Here is an 18,513-nt window from a genome sequence, read left to right as displayed (position 1 = left end):
TAAGCAACCTCATTCGAAAAAAATATATTTAAATTGATTCGGTATTACTTTAGTGTCCGTTTGAATACTCTAATAAATCGCACCATTTCATCAGATTTCCAGTTAAGAATATCACAGCAAGAAAGGAATAGCAGTGCTATATTAATCCGCATTTTGCTTCATAGCAGCATGCCCCCACTGTTCTGTCGTACATGAAGTTGTGACCAAGTTATAAGAGAGATAATTTGCCCTTATCTGAGATCCCATTATCCACAGTTACACATTTTACTAAACCTTTCACATTTCTTGCTTCACATAGGTGCGTAAATTCCTTTTTTAGCTGTGCATTCAGAGTATTTTGACTGTGGGCCAGGTTCCTTTTGCGTTTATTAGAAGCATCGATTATTTACTGCAAATATATATCTTCTTAGTCATTGAAGATGTGCTATTTAGACTGTGTCAGCAACATGCAGGATCTTTTCAAACTTACTCTTTGCAGCTAAATTAGTAAATCAGTAAGTGCTCACATTTATCTAGTCTTGCAGTGTGAACTTCTTGGTAGGTGACCTTGTGGTACTAGTGAGTGCACAGATGAGGACAGTAGATGGCAACAGGCACGGTGGCAACTTCCAAGAATTTCTTTTTTTACCGTGTCATAATTCTACCTTCTAGCTCGTGTGTCAGAGCGCGCATGCATTACCATAATCATCTGTACAATTGCGAAAAAAAGAATCCTGACACTCGCAGTTTAATCTCGGATCATGTGCAGGAATTCAATGTTTTTATTTGCCAATGTAGTAAAGTGATACGTACTAACGCACGAATAACCAATCCTAAAACTCCACTTATTGTAATCTGGTGAGTGAACTCGACCCATTTCAGCATACATTAAGAGCACATTGAAAATGGGAATGACAGCTACATTGAAGCAATAAAGGGACAAAAAGCGCTATCTGGTGTCAGTTTTTTCTTACTTTTTTTACTGTGCTCACATAGTCTAGGACACATCTGCCTCTTTGGCCTATATAGCTTCTTCAACAGGTTAAGGGAATACAATATATAACACATGCACAGCAAATCGGCTATATTGTTTGGTGCAAAAGAAACTAATTCCAGAAATTAATGAACGCAACCTTTAGGTTGCAGGCGACAGACCTTCACGAGGTTGGCTACTCAAGTCGGTTCCGGGTGCTCGTTGTGAAGGCCTACTCAAACATGCACTGCAGAGGCAGATGTGTGCTGAATGGCAGGGGGTGCCAACATTAACAAGATAAAGGTTGCTGCAGCCCCGTATATCACAGCCTTTCACACAACCTAAAGAAAAAGCACAGCGAGCAGACATGAACTTTGTCTATTCTGCACCAAACTAGGTAGTGTTTTCCAGGAATGCCACAAGAGTAAAATGTAAAAAAAAACAGTAAAGTGTTGTTATATGCAGAGCATGCATTGTATATCACAATGTATTATTGTGTGAAAGGAGCTAGATAGGCTAAACAGGCAGGTGTGCTAATGAGGCTGCGTGAGCACAGTAACAAAGTGAAGATAACGGCACCAAATGGTTTGTTGTTCCTTCATTGCTTAAAATGCGGCTGCCGTACCTGTTTTGAACGTACTGTATTATAGGTAGAAATGTGTGCTAGTTGACTAAACAGAATATAAGTGAGTGGATTGTCAGGGCTTGTGACGTATGTATTAGCAAATATTCTGTGTTGTCAAATAAAAATTAGACTTCCTGCATATTAGCTACGATATTACCATGCAAGTGCCAGCATTTTTTGTTGCAATTGTTATTTGCTGTTGTACAAATGATTACACATATACAAGTGTTCTCTGACACACAAGCCGAAGTACGAGATGTGGTATCTGGAAATAAAAGTTGTTCTTGAATGTTAGCAATATGTCTGGGTGTATTCAGAGGCCTTATATTGTCCTCGCCTGTATACACTACAGTAGCATTGCAAGTGCTTCCATGTCCGAAGCTATTGAGCTATACAAGAGAATGTGTATGTTGGGTGAATAATTCTGCAGTTACAGTTACATCTTGAGAATGTGTTAATTTGAACTGTGAAACTTGTCATCAGCACAAAAAAGGGCATGGGGCTTTATCAGAAATCGAAGGACCTAACCTACAAAATATTGTTTTATACAAATATGCTTTAGTGTTACGAGTACTGGTCAAAGAAATAACACTTTATCTATTGGAGGTGCAGATTGGTGTAGGCTTTGTGATGCCTTGTAACAGTGGCATTATATTTAAAGTGTACATCATACGCCAAGGGTGAATAGATGTGGATCTGTGGACACCAGCAGTTTCGGATTCAACCAGAAAGCTTGCGGCAACACCGGAGAAGGTGGCTGCTGTGAAGAGTAAGTGAATAGTTACCTGAATTAAGAAATTCACTACTGCAAATCAGAAAGTTATGTGGATAAGTAGCGTTGATATACGCACAACAAAAACAAATGCCAAACAAATATTGATGCCAGTGCCTACTGTTTACAGTCTTAAAGACTGAAGTGAGATTTTCAGCACCTCGTGTTCCTTGAAAAGTGTAACGCAGACTTGACATGTGCGATCACAGTTTTCGATGCTGCAGCATTTATCTTAATGTTGTTGAAAAAAAATGTTTCTGAGGAAGTATAATTCGGTTCTGACACAGCTTGGCAAATTATCTGGTCTGAAAAGAAGCAATTTAAACCACCGTGCTTCCAATGTTGTGACGGCGGTGATCTATTTGCTGCGTTATAATCTGCAACATTCAGAGCCATGCGATTTTTAAACACATCTGTCTTATTATTTAAATTTGTGACCTGTTTCATATCAGTACTTTTGGCGTACTTGCAGCGATCTAATTTTATTTGAGCATACAAATGAAGAAAGAATTACTACACAAAAGAGCACCACGCACATTGGTGGCATGTCAGTTATAAAATGAGTCAAACCCGATCGCAGTAAAAGGAGGGTGCATACCAAATTCTGAAGTTTGAAATTGTGACGCGACTTGGTGCACCCTCTGCTACAGTTTATTCATACCGAAGATATAACTGCTAAGATAAGTGAGTGCTGCACGTGGATTTCAGAAGCCACAAGGAAATTCACTCTTTTTCAACCATCCAAGGTTAATATCATGCTTTCAAGGCATGTCTCCAGTGTGCTTCAGAACGATGCTGTGCTGTGTTTAATGGTGGTGACCTTTGGAGACCGGCGCACATGGCTCTCTCAGGTCGCATGTGATCTGTTCTCCGTGTGACACTGCTTGCAATCTCGGAGGCCACAATGTCACCCGTTCTTGCACTGTACTATGCGTGCTACTATGCCTACTTGAACCTATTTATTTACTTTCTCCATCGATTTCCTTATTCCAAGGTTGAACTGTGTAAAATATGACTGCTTGCTGCCCAGAAGGTGGGGAAATTTTATTAGTTTAGTAACATTTACATGGTATTGTTATCCTTTACGGAAAGGTTAATTTCGTGGTGAGAGTGGGTTTAACCCGATTTTTATAAAGCTTGTTCGAGGTGCAGAAGTGGGAAATTATAGGATTTTATCCGACATCAAAGGACCTAACCTATACAATACTGTTTTATGCAAGTGTGTTTTAGTGATACGATTACTGTTTAGAGAAAAATATACTTTTTATGTGTTGCAGGTACATATTGGTGTGGGATTTGTGATGCCACTCAACAAGTGGCACTACATACTAAAGCGTACCTCCGAAGCTAAGTGCGCATTAGGTGTGGCACGGCACCTGTGGACACCAACGCAAGCTGTGGAAAGAAGCCCGACCGTGCAGTCCTGCCGGACTATCTGTGATGCATCTGGGAAGCTTCGGGCAACACCAGAGAAAGTGGCTGCTGTGGAGAGTAAGTGAATATTCACCTCATTTAAGAAGCTTGGCAGTATATCTGAAAGTTATATAGATGAGTTACCATTGATGTACTCACAATGGAAAGAAATGCTAAAGAAAGAATGATGCGAGGGCCTTTACATATGTATTTTTCTTAAGCCGTATATATGCACTGTCAAAGCAGCATAGGATAATTTCGAGATATTGGTTTCTTGTGAAAACTGTCCGCAGTTTCCCCTATAATCGGTTTCAATGACAAGCAATCAAGAATGACAGGTGGCTACATGTGCCTTATTTGAGCATAAAATATAGGAAAGAATTACTAAACAAAGAAAAAACCTTGCACATTAGTGGCATGTACACTATGACATGGATAGTTGAGCTGGTCGCGTGAAACTTCCTATAAATTTTCATGCCTCTCATCAGTGCCCCCCAAAAATCAAGGTGCTGGGCATCATGCAGAGTTCTAGAACTTGCGACCAGCCTGGGTTAGAACAGATGACTACATAGTGTGGCTGTAACGCCATTTTCTGCACAGTCTCAATGGTTTTATGAATTAAGTGCCGGTAACTCTTGTACAGCCATCAACAGTCTGCTGCAAATTCCGTTTGCTGCTAAAATGGTTTTTAGGAACAAATGAGCATAAGAGATTGCTCTGTATTTTAAGATGCTTCCTTAGACTTTTTTACATTGAATATGTAGGCTAGTTTAGCAAGCAAGCTATATGGGGTTTTAAAGGAACCCTAAAACATTGGTTGCCATTATTGCAGCTAAACAAAGCATGCAAACCAGCCATGGCTACGGCTTCTACAAAAAAAAATTTATGGATACATGGCTAACGCTAAAGTTATGACCCGCTTAATCGCCTACTGCACGAAATACAGGCCGCGAAGAGGCTGACGGTAGCACATGACAGAGCAAGCACCTTGCAGCTCTCCTGCATGCGTTAGAGACAGTCTAGCAAAGTCGTGGCTCTAGAAATATGACAGAAGTTTGGTTGGTTGAAGAGCAAACAATTTATACGAAATCGGAAGCAAAAAGACCGCCTGAAGGGGCTGCGAATACAGCTGCCATATGACTAAAAATTGCAGTAAAGCCAACCTCTTCATGACATGTGGCGTGGCATGGGCAAACCCCTATGAAAATCCCACGCAACTCAGCAAAACAATGTGATCATGTGTATGCTTTCTCACTGCAAATAAAGCCGCTCTGCCATGTGCGCCGCGTAGCGTGTTTGTGTGTGATATATGCTGCATTGTATTATCTGAAACTAGTAAATGTATTGCTTGAAGCGATTGCAGATTTCCTTCATGCGCTTATTACTACAAATGGTTACAAAAACAATTTATTTCTATATTTTTTGCACTCTTCTATTAGACTGCCTGGAGAAGTACATGGGGGTAGAGCACTGCACGGGCTCGGCTTACGCAAAAGCCCGGGCCCGGCCCGTGGGCCGGGCCGGGCCGGGTAGAGCAGTTTTTTCACGCGCTCCAGCCGGGCTCGGGCACGGCGTCTGCTTTTTGACCCGGGCCCGGGCCGGGCTCGGGTTTTTTGACGCGGGCCCGGGCCGGGCTCGGGCTTTCTGCGAGTTATTCTCGGGCTTCTCAACTCTGAAAAACATGTATTTTTCGGTCTCGGGCCGGGTTCGGGTACGTTTCGAGCCGGGCTCGGGCCGGGCTGGGGCTTGAGGTAAAGGGGTGGCGGGCCGGGCCGGGCGGGTAACGTAGATTATTTCCGGGCCCGGGCCGCGCCCGGGTCTCGCCATAAATGTTTTGATCGGGCTCGGGCGAGCCGCCCAATGTAAAAACGGGCCCGGGCCGGGCCCGGGCCGCGAAAATCGGCCCGTGCAGTGCTCTACATGGGGGAACATTCGATGGGGCCACCAGCACCACCTCCAGAGCACTGCCTTGCTTCTGTAAGGAAGCACTTTTGGAGCTTCTTCACAGAAGCAGGGTGCGAGGGCAAGCGAGTACGCAAGACGTGAATTGCCTTAACCTATTGAATTTTTTCAATAAAGTGTGAAGATATGGAACATATTATGGTGCTATACATTGATTCCTTATGGCATGAAAATGTATCAGCATACTTGGCCACATGTAGATACAGACTGTACACTTTGCAAGACTCAAGCACGCATGAAGATAGCCCATCATAAGCTTCCCAAGTGCAAAGGCTATTCCTTCGATTCATTATGCAACTTGCATTTGACCTGATGGGCCCACTGTCATACCCAGCATCCCACCCATCACCCAGCATGCCCATTACCATAACCCACCGTGCTGATGGATGATGGATTCCGTCATGCCCGGAATCGGGCAAGTTTTCCGTAGGGGTGTGACGCCAGTGACCGCGGAATGGGCGTTGTTTTAAGTAAGGTGAACGAAAAAGAATGCCGCAGTTTCGGCCGAAAGGTGAAGCATCAATTGCGATAGCAAATTAGTAGAGAGCTGTACGGAGCCGGGATAGTAGTTTTCATGGCTGCATAAACTTGACACATTTGCTTACTAACTGAATTAACAAGCGTGGTGTCAGTGCGCACAAGCAAACATGAAATAAATGAAGGACACTTTGTAAATTCCAAAGTGTGTTCGGTGAAAGCCTGTGCCCATTCGACTGACTACTGCCGCCTGCGCATTCGATCATTCTTCTTCTGGCGTTTGATATCGGGGGAATCCACATTCTTGGGGCGCTTATCCGAACCACTTGTCAAAGAATCATCACCAGGCCGCTTGGGAGCCATCCGACTAATTCGACTACTGCAACGATACGTCTGACGAAGGAGCATTGCCGCGCGAGCTGCTGTGCCATCACGTGATTACTGAGAGAGTGTAAGGGGAAGAGGCCACAGGTGTGGCGGCGGCGCAACTGTTGCTATGTGCCGCTGTGCCATCACGTGCTTGCTGAGAGAGTGTGAGGGGGAAAGGCCACAGCTGGCACCGTTCCACGGCACGGACGGACGGACGGTCGGACGCCGCGAGTATGAGCCATTAAAGGTGAAACCCTAATAGATCACACTCGATGACCGCAGAAAACCACTGTCAAAACGGCGGCGTGAGGAAGCGCGGCCATCGCAGCTAGCGAATGTACGTGCGGTCTATCGCTTCAACGGAAACTGGGCGGCCAAAGCACAGCGCATACAAAGGTCAGAGCCGTGTGAAGATCGCTTTCAAGATACGGGTCGCGCGACAGCCCACACTGGCGCATAGTATAAGAACGCATTGGTTGGCAGTGTAGAAGCCCTCCCCCCCCCTCCCTCCCGCGCTGCCTTCCCGTTCTCCTCCTTTCGCGTGGGCGATTGCGTCGCCAGTTGCCCTTGCGCCCGGTTGCAAGATTTGGCGCCGCAGCACTGCGTCGTCCCCACCCCCCTCCCTCCCTCTCTTCCTCCCTCCATACCCCCACGGCTTCTCGCGCGACGGAAGTCGTGTTTGTTCTCCACCGTGCGTTCGCTCTCCGCCGCGCGATTTCACTCGCACATACGGCGCGCGGCGACCATTTTATCGCCATTGGAGTTTATACGGAACCTCACGGCGACGGCGACGCCAACGGCAGAAATCCGCTTGAAGTGTCCATGTAATTGCTATAGCAATAGAAAGGCGAGGAGCATTACTATGCATTGTCTATGCGATTCGAAAGCTAACGTCACGCGGCTGTCGAAAAGCTCTTTGAGTTATATGAAAGCCTCTTAGTTTTTGAAACTGATCAGTGTGGTTGAACCAAATGTCAAACAAAAATGGTCGCTTGATGATGTGGAGTCTAGCACAGTTCGATTTCCTAGTGCTGCACAAGAAAGGCAAATGCCATGCAAATGCTGACTGCCTTAGCCGCATTCCCTAGTGTATTTTTTTTTTGCACGTATGCGTGCGAGTCGACGCATGCCTTTTCATTCTCGTGTTCAGTTTTCATGTGTTCTGCTCCGAGTTAATTCAACTGCCGGGCTTTCCTAAGCTTGGGTGCGAGGTTGCTTCTGACGTAGTTACTGGGTTTCTTCCGTTCGTTCACTAAGCCACTTGAGATCCTGTCGTGCAGTGACGGGATGAACCCTGCGCCAGACGTCTGCGGCCGGCTCCCTGTCGCTGCGTGCTCGGCAGCATTTCGGCACTCGGCGAACAGCTCTAGTTATGAGCGTCGCGTCCCCCTGGGAGCGTCGCGTCACCCTTTCGGCGATGTCGGCCTCAACTTCCCGCCTGTGCAACCATGCACGTCGGCGTCTTCACCCATTCCATGCGCAAGGACAATGTGATCGTACAAAACGCACCAGTGCTGTGCTTGGACAATCTTGTTTCCAACGTTGGCACCTGTTCCCACCTCCAGTTGTTCAAGAAGCGTCATCCTCTTGAACGCCTTCCGAAATGGGTAGCTTTGGCGGAGCTGTAACATACGCAGCGCTAGTCACACTCTGCGTTGGGGCCTGCGGATTATGGCCCTGCGGTGCTATAATTCTGTATACCCACCCGTAGTCTAAATAACAGGAAATGTTTTATTCCTTCCAGTAGTATGCAGCTCGTGCGCTAAACAGTTTAACACTCACTGTTACACACCGGTTAGTCGTGGCAAATTGTGCATCCGTAAAACGAATGTCCGTACTACAACAAATAAAGGGAAAGTCCGTGTTTGGAAAAAAAAACAATATACGTCATCGTTTATAAATAGCGAGAGTATGACCATATGCGAGAGTATGACCAAATTTATATAATTTTTCTCGATAAAAATCAGCCGATTGGCACTGATAATTTCCTCTCCACGTCTAACATGTGCCCTCAAAAGCATATTACACTCGACGCACAACGATAGCGGCTAGCACAGCCAGTGATCGTTGCAATTCGATCTGCGCGTTAAGAGCATTGGCTTTTATTTATGACTCGTGCGACTTTCTGGCGTTATCGCTGGTGCCCAGCGTGGCTTCCAGAAAGTACTAAACAATTCGCCCTGTACTGGCGGCATAATTAGAAAATCTGTGAAATTGTATCTTGTCGCTCACTTTGGTTTTCTTGCTTCTTTGATGTTATGATTCGCGTTCCGTACATTTGATACGTTCGGCCCTTTACATATTGAATGACATGCAACAAAGCTCAGTGTAACGCTTTAGCAGCTCTGAATAATTCATCTTATTGGAATACAATTAGGTACAAGAGACGACTACTTCCACGGGTGATTTTCAATAATAAAGCTTGTGGAGTAGCTTGGTGTAGAAGAGCAATCTTGTAAATTGGCTATGCTGGTTGCCGGCTCTCGTATGCGAATATTTCTTATTCAGGTCCATCCAAACGTTAGGGTTGCTCTTCGTGTAAATGCGAAGGCGTCGTCAAGGGCTTGTAGACCAATATTGCGATCTTGGGCACATTTCAATATGCATACCTAGAAAATTCAAACGTACAGACGTAAGCAGCACAAAAATATAGTAAAATACTGGCATCTCTAAAGCTAACAGCCCCGAATTCACATGTTAGCTTGCCAAATCTGAGCTAAAGACAAACACCTCATCAGCGTTTCATAGACGATTTTATATTCGATTCGTGAGCGCCACCATCTGAGCTGCTACACAAACATTTTTTAAAAGTTTTATGAGAAGTCTCGTAACATGGTCATGAAGCGTTGAATAGTCTATTGAACTCTTTTGCAGTTTAGTATTGCCACATTGTAGTTACGTTGAAAACCGCACTAACTTTTTATAGGTCGAACCTCTGCACTCAAAAGCATATTACATTCGAAGCACAACGATAGCGGCGAGCACAGCCAGTGATCGTTGCCATTCGATCTGCGTGTCAATTGCGTTGGCTTTTACATAGGACTCGTTTGACTGTCTGGCGTAATCTCTGGTGCCCGCATTCCTTCCAGAAAGTACTAAACATTTCGCGTCGCGCATACAATTACATTACAGAATGTACTACAGAATAGAATCGTAGATAACATTCGTGAAACTTTCGATACATGCAGGTCCGTCATGCGCCAAGCTATAACGTTTACACGTTTGTTTATTTATTTAAAGATTACAGGCCTCTAGAGGCATTGTGTAAGGGGGGAGAGTACAATAAAAATTATAACTTATGCAATAATAAAATACATATCTGAATACATATACGAAAATAGAGAGTAAGAAGGAAGGAAACTAAGAGATGAAAGGCAGAGAGGTTAAGTAACCAGGTTAAGTGTCCGGTTAGTACGCTTATATAGAGGAATAAGGTTAAGTGTCCATTCATGCGCTAATATACAGTAATATAGTGTTACAATATGTACAAGTAACAAACCGAACGATTCGGACGCGACAGCTCATTCAACAATGAAATTTTACACAGTATAACCTAATCAACATAAATACTAAGTAAGCGAGGCATAATTAGGCTATAAAAGCAGTATTTAAGGCGTAGTTGCACACTGATAACGCGAAAGGCAATAAAAAAATCCTACATGGAAGCAGCCAGCGGCGAGCCGGAAGCCCCAACGGGTCTCCGCCGGCAAGTCACTCAGAACCTCAACAAAAGTTCATTATCTGTCTGTCTGTCTTTTCTGTGTCTCGTTTTTGCTCTGTTTGGTGAAGTATAACGTTCGGGATCAAATCCCCGCCACGGCGGCCGCATTTCGATCTGGGCGAAATGCGAAAACCATCCATGTACTTAGATTTAGGTGCCCGTTAAAGAACGCCAGGTGGTCCAAATTATTCAGGAGTCCCGCACTTCGGCGTGGCTCATAATCAAATCGCCGTTTTGGCACGTGAAACCCCATAAAAAAGTATAAGGTACAACGTTTGTGTGCCGGCGAAAAGCCGTAATGTGAGAAAGATAAACAAGTACACGTGTCAGTATCATGAAATTATTTACTGTTATGTGCATTGTTCACCACGTCTCTCTCGGCAATTAAACTTTATGTGAAAATCCTGAAACTTGTCTGTTGGCCCACGCAAACTTGTTCAACTTTGTCGATGCACCGAAGTCACCAATGAAGTAGTTCAATCGTTACTCCCGCCGGCATGGGTGGGTAGACGGTCACACACAACCAACAGTGACTCATGCTGTCTGGTAGGTTGAAACATTAACTATGATCTGACAGCTGTCTTCCTAAGTACACAAGAGTCCGTGGGTATGTGGCCGAATAGGCGTTTTGCTGCTAACTGCTGTCTGGCCTAGTTCACTATTGGGTCATTGGGTTTGTGTCACAGGCTATGTGCTCCAGTTGACAACTTGGGCATCCCGCATGTAATCGCATGGTGTAACCAATCTGCTAACTCTCGAATACTTTCGCTCTTATAAATAGGCCTTAGCCTAGTGCTTCTTTGCTACTTCTCTACTCTAGGCAGCTAGAAATGACTGAAAACGTCATGTGCCACCGAAATTGGTTAACCAACAGTCGGCTGAGGAGCAGCTCTTACGTGGCTGCAGCAGGTTACTTACAGAGGCTGGCATATCGCTGCGTGTATGATTGGAAAAGGCACGCTGTGCAGTGCTCGTCTGTTTGATAAGTCTTATTACCCTAAATCGATTTCTTTCATTGAATATATATATATATATATATATATATATATTGTGAGCATTATATTACCCCTTCATCTTCTTCATCTGTATATATTCATCACCATGGCCAGCGTACTCTTCAGCACGCGACCTGCATAATAAACCGACAAGGTTGAACAGCTGTCTCGCAAGTGGTGGAGGCTGCTCTCGATCCCTTGGTCCTATACGACTTCGAGTTTCCCTGGAGCTTCCTTCAGGCCGCCGTTTGATCCGCCTGTCCGCTACCGTTGCCCCAAGAAGATCCACCAGGAGCCCCCAGCGCCACCGTCTCTGCCCCACCGGCTGTTCCTTCATGGACCGTCAGCACGCGGCAGCGCGATCCCATCATGTTCGCTAGCCTTCCTAGTGAAGACGTTGACGACTGGCTGGACAATTATGACCGAGTGAGTGAGTCTAACCGGTGGGATGATTTGGACTTGGTTTCTAAACCATGAGAGTTCCTTGCCTGACTGGGCGGCATTCAGTACCAGCTTAGGGAAATTTTCGGTGCCCCAAACGTCCGCTCGGAGGTCGCCAAGAAAATGCTTGATGCTTTTCATCATGAGCATGACCAGCGTCAATCTCTTCAGCGCGCGGCCTGCATCATAAACCGTCAAAGTTGAACAGCTCTCTCGCAATATATATATATATATATATATATATATATATATATATATATATATATATTGACACGTGTACATGTTTATCTTTCACCGGTGACCACTTTTCACCGGCTAAGAAATGTTAAACGTTATCGCTAGGCACAGGATTTGCCTGCATGTATCGAAAGTTTTGCTTCTATCCGTTGTCTCTTATCACCAACGCTCATGTAATCTTATCGCATGAGCGACGCGAATAGTCTAGAACTTTTTGGAGGACACGCGGGTACCAGGGATTAACCTGGAATCTTCGATGACTCATGTATAAAAGCCCACTCGTGTCGCCGCTATCGTTGTGCTTCGAGAGCCACTGGCTGTTGTGGGCACAGGTTGGCCCAATAACGTCCATTTCGTCATGTAGAGTTTTGCGACTGTTTTCTTCAGCGTCACTACTACGGGACAATATATATATATATATATATATATATATATATATATATATATAGGTAGATTGCTAAGGCATGAGCTGGGAAAGGAGGAAAGGAGTCAGGTGTCAGCTGGCGCAGCCTATGGACGCCATCTTTACTTCACCATAAACCTCTTCCTTTACATAAAGCCAGTTCAACTTTAACCGTAACAGTTTTATGGTGGAGGTGCTGTGTACTTCGACGAAGACGACGGAGCTGCTGCACCAAGTGCCAAGCCGAAACCGACGCCTTGCTCTACTGGCACCGACAACACCGGAGATCCCGTTGTTCCACAGCGCGTCCCCGTCTCTAGCTGCTCCAGTGCGAACAACTGGCGCCTGGATGTATCAGATGGAGGCCCGCCCTTCCTGAGGAAAGTTCCGCAAGGACATGGAGGAATGGCTGACCCACTACAAGCCTGTGAGCAAGTACAAGGGCTGGAACTCCACGGCTCAGTTCGACAATGTCGTTCTGTTCCTCACAGACACTGTGCTAATGTGGTTCGTGAACCATGAAGATACCTTCACAACGTGGGACAGCTTCGTTACTGACCTCACAGAGTGCTTGGGTGATTCCACCACGAAAAGGAAGTGGCCGGAGCAGACTATTGCTTCATTGCGCTCAAGTCCCAGGTGAGACCTGTACTACGTACATAGAGGTGATCCAGAGCGCTTAGCAAAACGGTCAATCCTCGAATGTCTGAAGAAGACAAAGTTGGACACCTTCTCAAAGGCATAGCCGAGGATATTTACGAGTAATAATTCGTAAAGGAGCGCATCGCCTCGCTCGCCGACCTCATCAAGCATTGCCACACATTTGAGGCACACATTTGAGGCCTTGAAGCAGCGCCGTATCAGGCCAAAGTTCGAGAGGTTTGCAACGCACTCGTAGAGCTACCACCACGAATCGGCATTCGGAAGGTCGCGTTTATTATTCGACGCATCCAAGGGTTGAACCCGAGGCATACAACGTCGGTCGCGCATCGCCTGTGTGTTACAGCTATGGCGTCTCAGGGCACATTGCTCGTTTTTGTCACGGGTGCCGACAGACAACTTATGTCCCACCACCAGTTTGGCCTAATTTTGAACGTGACAGTCATGACCGGAACACTTTCCGTCAATATATTAGAAGGAGTGGCTTGCCAGCTGGAGACCACAGCCTGATGCCCCCAACCAGTCGCCAATGCCGTTCACCGTCACCACGGCAACGTTCCACGTCACCACCGCCGTCGTTAAACTAGCCGGCGCGCTCGATGGAGGTAAGGTCACCGGACAGTCTGCGTCTGTGCGAAATACTCCGATGTATATTATGATGGTGAAGAACAATGTGCGTGTGTTGTTTGACAGTGTAGCTGCAACAGCATTAGTGGATACTGATGCTACCGTTTCGGTCATGAGTGTGACTTTCAAAGAAAGACTGGGTCGGAAAGTTATGTTTCTGTGGAATGATGATGTGACGTTTCGTGGTGTCAGTCCAGAGGGCCTTATTACCCTTGGTATTTGTGTTGCAAGTGTTTTATTCGGAGATCTTAAAACAGAATGTACCGCTGGCGAACAGCGGCACATTCGAACACCTCCGATCAGGCATAAGATCATATGGACACCTGGCCACGCGGGGCTGGAGGGAAACCAGGCGGCGGACAGGGTCCCTCAAGAGTATACAAGCCGAGCACCCGATTACCCTGCCCCTGACGCGCCCGTTCCAGTATTGTGTGACTATTCGTCCATTATAAATTATTATAAGTGTAGCCGAAAAAATACTCCCCCCCCCTCCCATCGCTCGCTCACCAAAGAGGAGGCTGCCAGCTGGAGACTTATCCAGGCAGGTACCTACATCAACCCTCACCTCCTCAGCAAAATCCACCCCACGGCATACCCTTCATGCTGCCCGTGGTGTTCCAAGAAATACACTCTATTCCACATTACATAGGCGTGTCGTGCAATCACTACCTTACCCCCCATCCAACACCCGATCACGGAGCGGTGGGAGTTGCTGCGGGGCAGTGAGGCCTTGGACAATCAGCTTAGCCTGATTTACAGGGCACGCAGGGCGGCAATGGCGAGCGGAGCCCAGGACTGAGCGATAGTGCGATACCCTACAAGTATATGTATATGCTGACGACATAGTATTCTTTGCGTCTGCAAGTGATATTCATTCACTACAAAAAATACAATAATCTACAGTCATACTTACGAACACTTCAAGCTTGGTCTGCCGATATTCGAATGTCGCATAATGTTAGCAAAATTTATTGATTGTGCTTCCATTGACTGTACCGGTTCATATCTATCTCCAATAACTTCAGGAAAGAATTCCGCAAGTTGACCTAATCAAATATCTAGGTGTAGTATACGACTGAAGACAGCTGGCGAAATAACATTGATCATGTTAAATCTAGGGCGACACGTGCTGTTGGCATTTGCAGCGCCAAGCGGCGCTTCTTTCCTATACTTTGCTCTGTTATTAATCTTTCCTTTTCCTCCTTATGGTTCCACAGCACAGGGCCTCTTGCTTATGATGCGGGACTCGCACCTTTGCACCTTCCCTCCTCAAAGTATGCCCCATTATAGGCAAACTTAGCCGACATCTCTCTGGCCTACGCAGGGACACTCTAATAATGATTTATTGCATGTACGTTAGACCAATACTGGAATTTGGGTTCCTGCCATTTACTGGTGGGCCAGCGCACGAACTTGACCCCTTGGTGCTTGTAGAGCAGGAGGCTCTTCGGAATTGTCTTGGTTTACCAAAATTTGTTGCTAACAATGTTTTATGTCAAGAAGCACGACCACCTACTCTTCACTGCAGATTCCGCATTTTAACAGAAAAAGCACCTTCAAAGATTTATTAAACTTATTTGAGACGGCCACAATTTGTATTTGTTAGTTAATGATGGCATTTTTCGGTGAGCATTGGTCTCGCTTACGTAGACCTCAGGTTTTGTTGTACATGCTTAGCTAGATCAACTAAACGCTAATGTACGCGAGATCACTTACCGAGATAAACCCTTGCCGAACATAAATAATAAATTTAATTATATGTGTCAATCAAATGCCAAACTCCAGCCCCCTACATATTTAAATGGCATATTACAAGATCGTTTAACGCAGTTGAGAATAGATAATGCGATCGCGACTGATGCGTCAAGGAGTGAGGAGATGGCGGTTGTGGGTATTTTCTCTTAATCACTATCCTGGTAATATGCATTACGCCTTCCGGGTTTCACATCCATATTTTGGCTGAACTATCAGCCATTATATTAGATCTTCGGAAACTTCATTCAAGTTATTCAACAGTGGTTATAGTGACGCATTCATTGTCAGTATGCACCTAACTCACTTCATCTTCCAGACATTACTGTAGACAATACATTTATATCCTTAACCCCTCTAAACTTAGATCTGGTGCAATTGGTATGGGTTGCAGGACATCATGGCATATTTTTTAAATGAAGCGGGTGAGAGACTTCTACGGATATCTCTTGATGCACCAGTTATGCCCGTTATGCCCACTTCGGCCTATGTCACTGCAGCTAGGTATAGAAAATTTTCCCTTTTCCGAGATTCTATGATCACGCCCAGGACCTTGATCGAGTCAAACCTAGGTATGCGGCCTCCATCCTTTGTACGTAAGCTGATGTCCCTAGTTTCTAATGGTACCCAGTCCTTTGGTTTCGGGCCTCGCTTTTTAAGACTATATAAGAGGAGCTCCGATTGAGATGGGGAACACCTCAGACCAGTAGGTTCCAAAAAGGCCTCTACAGTACCAAGACCTCCCGAAGGGCTCCCTTCACATATCCATCACTACCTCTCGTCTGGTCTGCCACCATTCACTCTATGTCCTGGCTGCCAGGAACCTAAAATCGCTCACCACTTTGTACTAGCCTGCCGTCGATTTAGAAATCAAAAGAATAAATTGGAATTTTCATTCCGAAAATTTGGAATTTCTCTAACTACGCAAAATATCCTCTCCTTCAGGCTTCTTCATGGAGCTTCTGCTTGGGAAGATCTGCTTGGTCATTTGTGACTACCTGTGTGACATCATGTTAATTCCAGGTTAACATGTTAATTCTCGCAATCAATAATTGGATGAGCTCATTAAACCGCTGATTGTGTACTCAACATTACTCTAATACCATAAAAAGCACAAAATTTGCTGTTTATCCATGTTGAGAATTATTTTTATTTCTATATCTGCCAGAAAAATAAATCTAATGATTATAAACGTTTTATGTTACCCTCATTTACTTTTTTGTTTAGGATTTTCTCTCTCCCCATAAACTTTAAGCGTTGACCACCGGCTTCTTGGCCAATCCCTCGTGATGGGTAAGCACCACAAATGAGAAGCAAGCAAGCAAGCAATGAAACTGTAACTAGGCTGATTTGAAAAGCAGCAATTCAAGTGGTAGGTAAACCACTAAGGCAGCCAGTAGGTAAGCTCTCTCCAGTAACAACAGACCTAATAAAGAAACGACAAAGCATGAAAATCACCAACACTAGAGATCATAGCTGTCAAGACTGATGAACAAAAATAAAGTAAGGAATATTTGAAATTATACTGTGGCAATGATTGAGAAAGCAGGCCTCGGCTGCCGCATTTCGATGGAGGTGAAATTCAAAAACGCCCGTGTGCGTGCGTTGTAGTGCACAATAAAAAACCCAGGTGGTCAGAATTATTCCGGAGCCCTCCGACTACGACGTGCCTGACAATCAGAACTGTTTTTGGCACGTAAGACCCGTGCCAAAACCAGTTAAAAAAACCAAACCAAAACCAAAAATAGGAAGCAGATAAAATTGAATGCAGCATGAAATCAGTCAGAAAAAACCTTGCGTTGAACAAAACAAAATGTATTCGCTGAAAGATAAGTACGGTAATATCATCAGCAATTTCGATAACAGTCTAAAACCAGTGAAATAATTCTATACTGACCTGTACAGTTCCCAGAACAGCCAACCTACTTTCATTCGAAGTAGCGATTAACAGAGCACAGAGGCCCTTCTATAACTAGCGATGAAGTGAGAAGATGGAATAACAGTCGATTTAATCAAGGATGGAGGAGATATGCTTGAAAAGATTGCGGCCCTGTGTACGCAATGCTTGACGACTTCAAGTGTAACAGAGAGCTGGAAGAACGCCAACATTATACTAATCCATAAGAAGGGAGACGTTAAACAATCTAAGAATTGTAGACGCATTAGCTTGCTTGCAGTATTGTAAAAAATATCCACCAAGATAATTTCCAATTTATCAGGGCTACACATGACTTCAGTATACCAAGAGAACAGGCTGGCTTCAGGAAGGGATATTCTGCGACGGATCTCATCCATGTCATCAACCACGTACTCGAGCAATCTCTGGAGTACAATGAACCTATGTATTTACTTCTTAGTGAAATATTTAGCGCGCACAATCGACAAGGACACAGTGAAGGGGGACACACGAGCGCTCGTGTGTCCCCCTTCACCGTGTCCTTGTCGATTGTGCGCGCTAAATATTTCACTATGAATTCATACCAACTCGCCCAACTATCTGTTCTGCTATCTATATAACTTTCATAGATTATGCAAATGCATTTGATTCAGTAGAGATACCAAGAGGCCTCCCGTTATGAAGGAGTACAGGAGGCATACGTGAATATCTGAGCAAATATCTACAAAGATTCCACAGCTACCTTGGTTCTCCACGAGAAAAGTAGAAAGATACCTATCAAGAAGAGGGGGAGGCAAGGAGACACAATCTTGCTCCCACTAAGTCAGCAGCATTTGATATTAAAACTGTTTGTTCCGCTTGCTAATCTGCGCGCTATGGCAAAGCTATTGGCGTGCTAAAATTTCAGCGATTGTTGCTTTACTAGAGTTGGCGTAGTGTCAGAATTTATATTTCAGCAAATATTTCGCTGCCAAGTACCAATATGTGCTACTATAATGCCTGCTAGTTGCTCACTACGTAATAGCTTCAAACACTCACCAAGCATTTTTCTGCAGTTCGTCCGTACGCATCTGACAAGTGCAACCTTGTGTAAAAGGGGGCACTCTGTGGGAAAAGATACATTTGACACGTAATTACGTTTTCTAACTGTCATTTTTTGTCGGGGAGAAAGCAGTAGTCGCGCAAAAGAAACTCATTACTTAGCTGTACA

The sequence above is a fragment of the Dermacentor silvarum genome, chromosome 9 (assembly GCF_013339745.2).
Source record: "Dermacentor silvarum isolate Dsil-2018 chromosome 9, BIME_Dsil_1.4, whole genome shotgun sequence".
NCBI lineage: Eukaryota > Metazoa > Arthropoda > Arachnida > Ixodida > Ixodidae > Dermacentor > Dermacentor silvarum.
Note: the sequence above shows the minus strand (reverse complement) of the source record.